Genomic DNA, 9,188 nt, shown 5'->3' with positions numbered 1-9,188 from the left:
AGAATTGTTCACATAACATTTAAACAAATTTGTATAATAATACATTTAGTCCTCACTAGGGTGTAAACGAGCCGAGTCGAGCTCGAGTATTGCTGAGTTCGACTTGACTCGAAAACTCTGAAATAGAGCTCGACTCGAAAACTCGCGAGCTTAAAATTTTCAAGCTCGATTCGAACTCATGAACTGAAGCTCGTAAAAGCTCAAAAAGACTCAAAATGAAGAAAAAAAATTAAACTTAACTTGAATGAAGCCTCATACTTGAAACTAAACCTTAAATACATGAAACCTTATTGTATTTTAAAACAAAAAATCAACACATAAATAATATATTATTAATAATTTGCTTTTTTTAAAGATAAAATCTTAATATATTATATTTTCGAGTTGTTCACGAGCTTTTCGAGTCGAGTATCAAGTAACTCGTTTCGACTCGTTAAGAACTCGAGTCGAGTCCATTCGATCGAGTATTAATCGAGCCTTGACCGAGTCGATCTCGAGTAGCTCGTGATCTGTCTCGTCTCATTTACAGCCCTAGTCCTCACTACTTATACATTATACATTATGTCAATTTAATCAAAATAAAATAATAATGCATTTGATCATAATTTTAATTAGAAATAATGCAATAAATTTAATTGGGATAATATCATATTTGATTCTCATTACTTTACATTATATCGACTTGGTCCTAATTTTAATTATTAATAATACAATAAATTTAATCCTTCAATAAATTAAATTAAGATAATATCACATTTGATCATCATTACTTACACATTATATCAATTTGATCTGGTTTTATATTTATATATAGATATACTTCTACCATGTAATTGAAGTATATTTTATTTAAAATTAGAAATTAAATGTTCATATATGTGTGTGTTGAAGTATGTTTATATACAAATATAAAATTTTAAAATTATTAACTAGATTAAAAAATTCAATGATTATATATATAATTGTAAAAATAAAAAGTGAAAAATATCAAATTTAGTTTAAAAATATAAAATATTATATTAAACATGGTTTGTGAAGGAAATGGAGTAGGGGTTATCCAGGGAATTGGTGTTAAGTGAAAACTTGATATATTAAATCCTTTTCCGCTCCACCCAAGGTTCAATGGGCATATAAGAAAACAGCACTTGCAATCTGATGTGTTGATGAAATTATATAGCCTTTTACTAGAAGCATCTATTATGTAAGAGGTATAAAAATGGTTTAAATGACTTGGAAATCATCACCAGAAGTGATTCAACAAATTATTGCGTATAGCAAGAACCTGGATCTAATGGAGCGGCGCGGCCACTTCCGGCTAATGGAGCAGCAGCAACTCCTCTTTGATTCAGTAAACACCTAAAGTTTGCCAATCTCCCAGTTACTTCTCTTGGATTGTTAGCCAGCTTGTCATAGGGTGTCCATAGTCGCTCTGCAATTAAGATTGAAATCCGAAGGAGAAAGAAGAATGTGATTAATGGGATGAAAACTCAATATCAAGAGAATATTGCCATCAGTGAGGTTGAAACACAGTTTATTCATGTAAACCTTAATGTTACATAGTATTAATACCATGCATTTCTCTAATCTAGTAAACTTCACAACCTGTTTATGGACAAACAAAAATAGTAGGATGAATGTGTTCCGTGATTTTACTTTCATGTCGTATATGGGAGCTCGAGGTTATGACCTAATAATTCCAACTTCAGTACTTTTTGATATTAGTACTTTTTATATAACAAGAACACCATAATATGCATGAATCTAATATTAATATATATATTAAATACCTGCAGCTGCCGCTGCACGCGGCCATATGGTTTGTTCAATATCGGAACCATCAACGGTTTCACCCCACATGCATACCTCCCCTCCAATAACTAATTTCTGTTGCTTTGAGTTTGTAATATTTGTGAGCGGCTCATTTATGTAGAATTCCTGCCATGGGGTGTCCAAGTGGTCCAAGTACCATTGTCTGGTTGCTTACAATACACCTTAATCCAGATTCAACCACTCGTTGAGCGACACCACCACCAAGCCTGCCAAAGAAATCTTAAGCAGGAGTTCAACCACATAAAATCATGAATCAGGCAATAGATACAGCATTGAGTGAACTCAGACAGTATATATAAGGAATATAAAATTTTATCACCAACATTTTCAGAACCTGATCAGACTAATAATAGTTTGCAAGAACATTTCTAGATCTCTAGATCCAAGCTGACATTATGGTCTTTAGCCTAAGAAAAAACATTCAACAGACTTCAATTAAAACTGTAATAGAACTGCAGATTCAATCCATCTTTCTAAACAGCAGTTTCTAAGAATACCAGCACAAAGGCTCTACCATATGCTTGAACCTTTTTAATGTCAAGGGATGGGGATTGGGATCACACCTAAAGATTATGTTTTCAAAGACCCTGTCCTTGCAAACAAGGCAATAGAACTTTAATGACTAGAAAGGTAGACATTACAATTTATCTTTTTTCATGTCCTTTAAGAGTAAGAATAATACTTGCTATTCTAAATTATGAATTATGAAGTGATAAATTCCATTAGAATATATTCTAAATTTAGGAGGGTATTTTGTTTTCAACACCTTCGCAGCCCTTAACCTACTTTAATATTCAAGTGTAGAATTATAGGTTACTTCCCCGCAACAGAGGAGGAAAAAAGCTCGCTTTGCAAAAGGAAGCAGAGCATCATGCCTACAGAATAACATAATGCATAAATTTTCTAGGTTTGAGTGACAGAGAATAGGAGGTACCAATTGTGAACGACAGTCTTCCGGCTCAATTTACTGCCAAAGTCATTGAAAGTCTCCTCCCTGTGATACTCTTATGTGAATAGGATGTATAATATTGTTGTTTGACTAAATAGCTCTTGTATAAGATGAATACCAGTTAACAATTTCATATCCATGGGATAAAGCTATATTTTGTGCTCGCAAGACAAAGTACTCATATGCTTGAGATTCATTCATACGATGCCTTTTAACCTGCAAACCAAGCAGAAAGAAAGTAAAGAGGTGTGGTAGATATAGATTTCAGGAACACAATAATATCATACCATGTTGATCAAAAGGAACAGAACAAGTAAAGAAGCATGACGTTCATGTACTGTTTACATGAAATAGCAGAACAGTAAGTAATTTTCAGCAGTGGCAGTATTAAGTGGTGCTGAGAGCATCAAAGGAATGACAAAGGAAATTGATGAAATAGATAATTTTATATGAACAGCAAACTAAATCTCTTCCAACTAGCTGAAGGCAACTAAGATAATGTTTCATAAAAACCCACTAAAAGCAAGGGAACACAGAAGCTTCTCTTTCAACCAATCAATGTCATCGTAAACTTTCCTAGGCGACAAACTAATGCTTCCTCTTCTCTAAGAATAGGACATGGTTGTTACTCCGAATAACAATAAGCAGGAAAGGTATTTAAAAAAGAACAATAGTAACATTTCCATAAAGTTCATAACAAGGGATAAGCCAATAGTATATCTAGAATAGGCACAAGTCTTGCATTAGTCACACTTTTATAGCCCATCTATTGTTTCTTGATATCTAGAGCAGACTATAATTAACAAAATAATTTGTGATATCTCACATCAACTTATTCGAGCATGGCCATGCATTTCTAGTCTCACTCAATCAAGTGGCCTGTGATATATTTCCTATTATGCATTGCATTCTTTTGTCCTTTATATCTAGAATAGGCACAAGTCTTGGATTAGTCACACTTTTATAGCCCAACTATTGTTTCTTGATATCTAGAGTAGACTATAATTAACAAAATAATTTGTGATATCTTATATCAACTTATTCGAGCATGGTCATGCATTTCTAGTCTCACTCAATCAAGTGGCCTGTGACATTTCCATAAAGTTCATAACAAGGGATAAGCCAATACACCGAATAGACATTCGTTTTCATTCAATGGTGTAGCAAATCAAAATATAAAAACTTCTTACCATTTGCTTATATGAGGAGTTGTGGTCCAACAAGCTGAATTAGAAAATCAAGAGGTTGGGTCAAATACTAAACTCAGATTGATAATATATAAACTTAAACTCCAAACTATACAGAACATATCCTGAAGAATAATGTTTAGAAATACTGAATAGGTCTAATTAATACGTGACTCTTGCCCTCTTTCATAAGCTATGTTTTAGAGGCAACTTGTTTGATATTGATACGATGAATCAGAGATCATTCTACAAATACAAGAAGCCTTGGAAACTATTTTACCTCTTAGGAGATACACTTCAAGTGCAGGCTAAAATAAATTTAGAATTTCGGTTAATTTTAAAGTTAATCAGTAAAGGTAGAGAAGCCAATATCGATCAACCTACATAAAAAAGTTAGGTTCTTTAGAAAGTTCAAATAGAAAACATCCCTGAGATATGAAAACCCACAACATCCATGACAAAACCCTCTTCATTTCACCATCTTTATTTGTTTTGCATCTTCTTCACTTTTTCTCTTCTGGGGAGCATTACTGGACAAGTGAGAGATTGAGGGGAAAATAAAATTCCTGATGTCATATATTATTGGAGAGTTTTGGATAAATGGATCATCAGCACTGAACCAGCTTCAATGCTAATACAAATGCTTAAAAGACGAGAGTTTGGTGCATGCAACAGAACGAGTCACTAAATATTTGGGTTGATATATTTTTTTTAATGTATGATATTACATAGTTAATGTAGGATATTACTTTAAATATTATATGACTTTTATACTTGTATATATACCCATAATGTTGATGAATAAAATAAAAGAAAACGTTCTCTTCCTAATATTTTACAACATGATATATCTATAATAATATACAAGTAGGAATATAAGATGGTATGGTTTTAACTTACTTGTATTAACTTCATCACCTCCCAAGTGAACTACTTTGAAGTTAAAGATCTTGCTGAAATCTGAAACAAGAATTCCATTTTCATTTTTTTATATAAAGGAAAGAAAAAATTGCAGTCATTTCTTGATAGAGATAATGACATCAAGGGGTAAGGAGATCACCTGAAAAATTCCATCTACTACTTTGAAGTAAATTCATTGCTGACATCAAGTGGCTGTTGACAGTCCTTAGATGGCCATAAAGATGGATACCCAACCCCCCTAAAGAATTAATAGCGTGTTTACTCAAAAATTTAGGACAAGGTCAAAAGCATATAAGTTTCGGCATGCATGCATCTTGAGTTCAATTCTGCAATATCTATCTGCATTTGTTGTGTGCATTTGATCACAGGTACTATAGTATATATTAAATATGCAAGACTGGTTATTTATGATAATTTGGGTCTTTCTGCTAGCAAACAGTCCTTTAATGGCCATAGAGAAGGATAACCGTTTCTCTTAAAGAATTAAAACACAGTTCCTCAGAAACATTTTAGGAAAAGGCGAATAAATTGCATCTAAAGTTTTTGACGCACATCCTGACTTCAAGTTGCATTAATATCTGTGCTTGTTGTGTGTTTACTATAATGAGCATTTTTGTATAAGTTAAGCATGAAAGACCTAGTTATGATAATTTAGGTCCTTAAAACCACATAGATAGTCAGTTATTGCACACAATTTTCTCTCATGCGGCATGTCCTGGTTTTAGAATCTCCTTCAATGTTAAGGCTGCACCACAACCTTCTATCTTTTTCTTCTAGAAAAGAAGAAACAATGCAATTTAGCTATTGCCCAGAATTTTGTCAATTTGTCCCCGAAATTTCTTAAACCCCAATAGACCTATGTTGAGATGATCATTGTTAGAAGTATCAGCCTAGAGGTGACTAATTATCATTAAGCTTAATTTTACTTTTTACAAAATTCAGTCGCTAAATATAAAAATACACTCAGATACTCCCATCATCAACTTAAAGAGCAGTAGCTGCAATTTCCAGATAAGATTCATGACAGGCAAAAAATTAGCATCTTTATCTATCATAAAATATAGCAATTTGCAAAAGAATGCATGATACTAATAACAATAAAAAATTAACTACTATAAGAATGGAGAAAGCATATTGTACCATGAGAGAGCATGTCCTGGAACATCAATTTCGGCTAATACACTTATTCCTCTTTTTTGGGCATAACTGCATAGAGTAAAAGTAAACAGATCAGAAAGAATTGGAGTACTCAAAATAGTAATTATCATTGAATACATGTGAAAGAAAAAAAGGAGAACGACATGCCTCACAACTTCAGCAGCATCGGCTGCTGAATATCGCTCTGAAGGTGAATAAGCACCATCCCACAGTTTAGGGTATGAAGGTATCTCCAAAGGAAAAGATTGTGTATCTACAATGTGCCAATGCAATACATTCTGTATGAAAGCAAGAAAGAGTTGCCATTTATAGGCTAAGTCTTCTGGTGTTGCATTAAACATATCAATCCACAAGGTCAGAACAATGAGGAGAAAAGAATATTAATACACTACTTACCAACTTTGCATAGGACATAGAATCAATGACCTTCTTAATAACTGTCATTGGTAAATAGTGACGAGACGTGTCTGCACCAATGATATCAAAAAGTCTTTATCATTGTTTTGAAACAGAAGGCAGAAAACAGAGATAAGAATATTATTCTATCATCTTTTAATTTTCTCAGAACTATGAACATTGGCAGTTTACCTGTCAATCCCCCTTTCATTTTGGTTACTGAGAATGTAGAATGGCCAAAATGGGCAATAAAACAATATATTTTGATAATACCTAACAGCTAAAGCAATAGCAACATGAAGTCCCTAATTTTCAATGCAAGTCAAAGATTGATCTCTAAACATTGTATTTTCAAAGGAAACCAACATCGTTACATGTCTTAGAAGCTAAAAGCCTCACCAATTAAGAGGCCTCGATAAGGAAACCTTGGCTGATCAATAATAGTCCATGGTGACATGTGAACTTCAAGGACCCTCCTTGTAATGCTAAAATAACATAATTGGCTGAATGTCTGCACCATTGTACAACAAGATACAAATTCTAAGAATTTTGTAATTTACAATAAAGTATAATGACAACTTGGAAACAAGAATTATACTGGTACAAACCTGAAGCCCATGTAAAGCACCATAAACTGTCTTCGCCTACATAAATTGGTTATAAGATTAACAGTTCAAGTCAGAATAAACTAGTATAATATAATGTGAGGAAATTTTGCTCCAACTCCAACAGACAACATCCATCAGTATATTTTTTTCCAATTTGCCACTCTTGAAAGAAAAATGAAAGAAGAATGAAAGAAAAGGAACTCAAAGGGATATATATTCCAAAAATAGACCATGAAATCGGTCTATTATAGGGGCAGACCCAGGATTTTATGTTAGACGGGCAAACTTATAAAATTTTAGGAGGTGAGTGCATATTATCATTAGAAAATATAAAAAAAAATTCTAAAATGTAAGAGAATTTGAAAATTTTAGGAGGGGCGATCGCCTCCAACCGCTCCCCCCTCGGTCCATCTTTGGATCTATAAGTTTAAGTTAGGTTAGGTAATTTTATATGGACTGATGAACTAGCAATCCCACAAAATTCAAATTTGTGTGAGGTAGGTCAATGAAAGTCCTTAGAAGATCAAACTAAAATTCAACAACTACATTACTTGGAACATGGAAGTAAAATAAAATATAATATAAAAGCAGGCATTTCTTGACAGCTTAAACTTTCAGATTATTGGTCACCCAACTTAACATGCATAATGAATGATTTTGAAGGAAACAACTTTGTTGGTTTGGTTGACGCTTATTTCAGTTCTTTTTATTTGCCAAAACATAAGTCAAAGTTCACTATAGATAGAGAGGCACATATGAATAAATATACGGTCAAAAATTTACCTTTCTTAATTAAAATATAAATTTCAATTAAAAGAATAATTTTAATGTACATTGATCAACCTAAGAAGAATTAGAGTCCTATCATGAAAGTTTTAAAATTTCAAGACAAGAATAAAGTTTAATGTATAATTTAATCTTAGTCTCCGCAAAATTCAATATAAAATAATTAATTAATAGATCGGATACAAATATACTTAAACAAGAAAAATGTATAATTTAATCAAGGAATAGGATTTGCGCGGTGTACCTCAAGATGGGCATAACCCGGTTTTTCCGGCGATGGAACCATTAATTTGTAGGACTCATCGGTGCCGTATTGTAGCTGCAATCAAATCACAAATGAAATTCCACATTAAACTTCTCTATCCGAAATTTTAGAATGAAGTGTAAATATTTATTTTCGACACTCCACATCCCCGGACAACCAAACGACTTTGATTTTCTTTTTGCTTTTGAACATATGTCAATCTCAAAGCTTTCTTTTTTCTTTTTCTGTCATTTTCTGGGGGAAAGTGAGAACAATAATTAAAAAAACCACACACACACACACACAGATTGAGAGAGTAAAAGAGGAACCTGCTCGTTTGGAGAGGAAACCACGATATGCAGACCCTGGAGAAGAGATGAATGGTTGAAAGCAGAGAAATTGGCATCGATAACGTGATCCAGTTTGATGACAGCAAGCATCCTATCGAATCCGTCTTCGAGTATTTGAGACTTGTAGTTCGAGGAGAGCCCGAAATCGGTGGCCAAGTAAAGGTGGGCGTTGCCGTAACTCACCGACGCCGGCATTGGCCATATCTTCACCTTACTATTCTCACTCGCGCTGCTCACGGCTAACGTATTGCCCAACACTAGCGCCGCCACCGCAACGGCATAAAACAACGATTCACTTACTACCATTTTCCTTGTATTTCTCCTCTGCCCCAAGTACTTTGATATTTGTAAATCGCTATTTATAAGGAGACAACTGCTACTAAGCTACCCACTTGGAAATTAAGATTTAGATTAGTTCCCTTCTTTTGTCAGTTTTATGTTCCTCTTCCATACCCACACGATTTCTAACAAATAATTACGTAATAATCAAATATTTAATACATTTATTTTAATAATTAATGAACAGATTTCTGTAATAACTCACATATAATGACATGGATTTGTGTGAAATAAGTATCTCCTGTAAATTAATATCTTTGACATATATCTGTGCTGGTAAACGTTGAACTTCGATTCTTATTCTATGTAAATTATATATAAATTTTATTTTTATTTTATAATATATAATTTGTTTTAAAATATATTTTCATCTGATTCTTATAACTTCAAACAAATATTATTATTTGTCAAAATAAATAT

General features: G+C 33.1%; 1 pseudogene; it reads right to left on the bottom strand.

Moving 5' to 3' along the window:
- Nucleotides 1–1,247: 1,247 nt before the first annotated feature.
- On the bottom strand, nt 1,248–8,782 carry LOC120162702 (annotated as a pseudogene).
- Between the last annotated feature and the right edge of the window lie 406 nt (nt 8,783–9,188).

The sequence above is a fragment of the Hibiscus syriacus genome, unplaced genomic scaffold, assembly GCF_006381635.1.
Source record: "Hibiscus syriacus cultivar Baekdansim isolate YM2019G1 unplaced genomic scaffold, ASM638163v2 tig00111403_pilon, whole genome shotgun sequence".
In the NCBI taxonomy this organism is placed as follows: Eukaryota; Viridiplantae; Streptophyta; class Magnoliopsida; order Malvales; family Malvaceae; genus Hibiscus; species Hibiscus syriacus.
The sequence above is the reverse complement of the archived record's forward strand: the minus strand, read 5'-3'. Positions and strand labels throughout refer to the sequence as shown.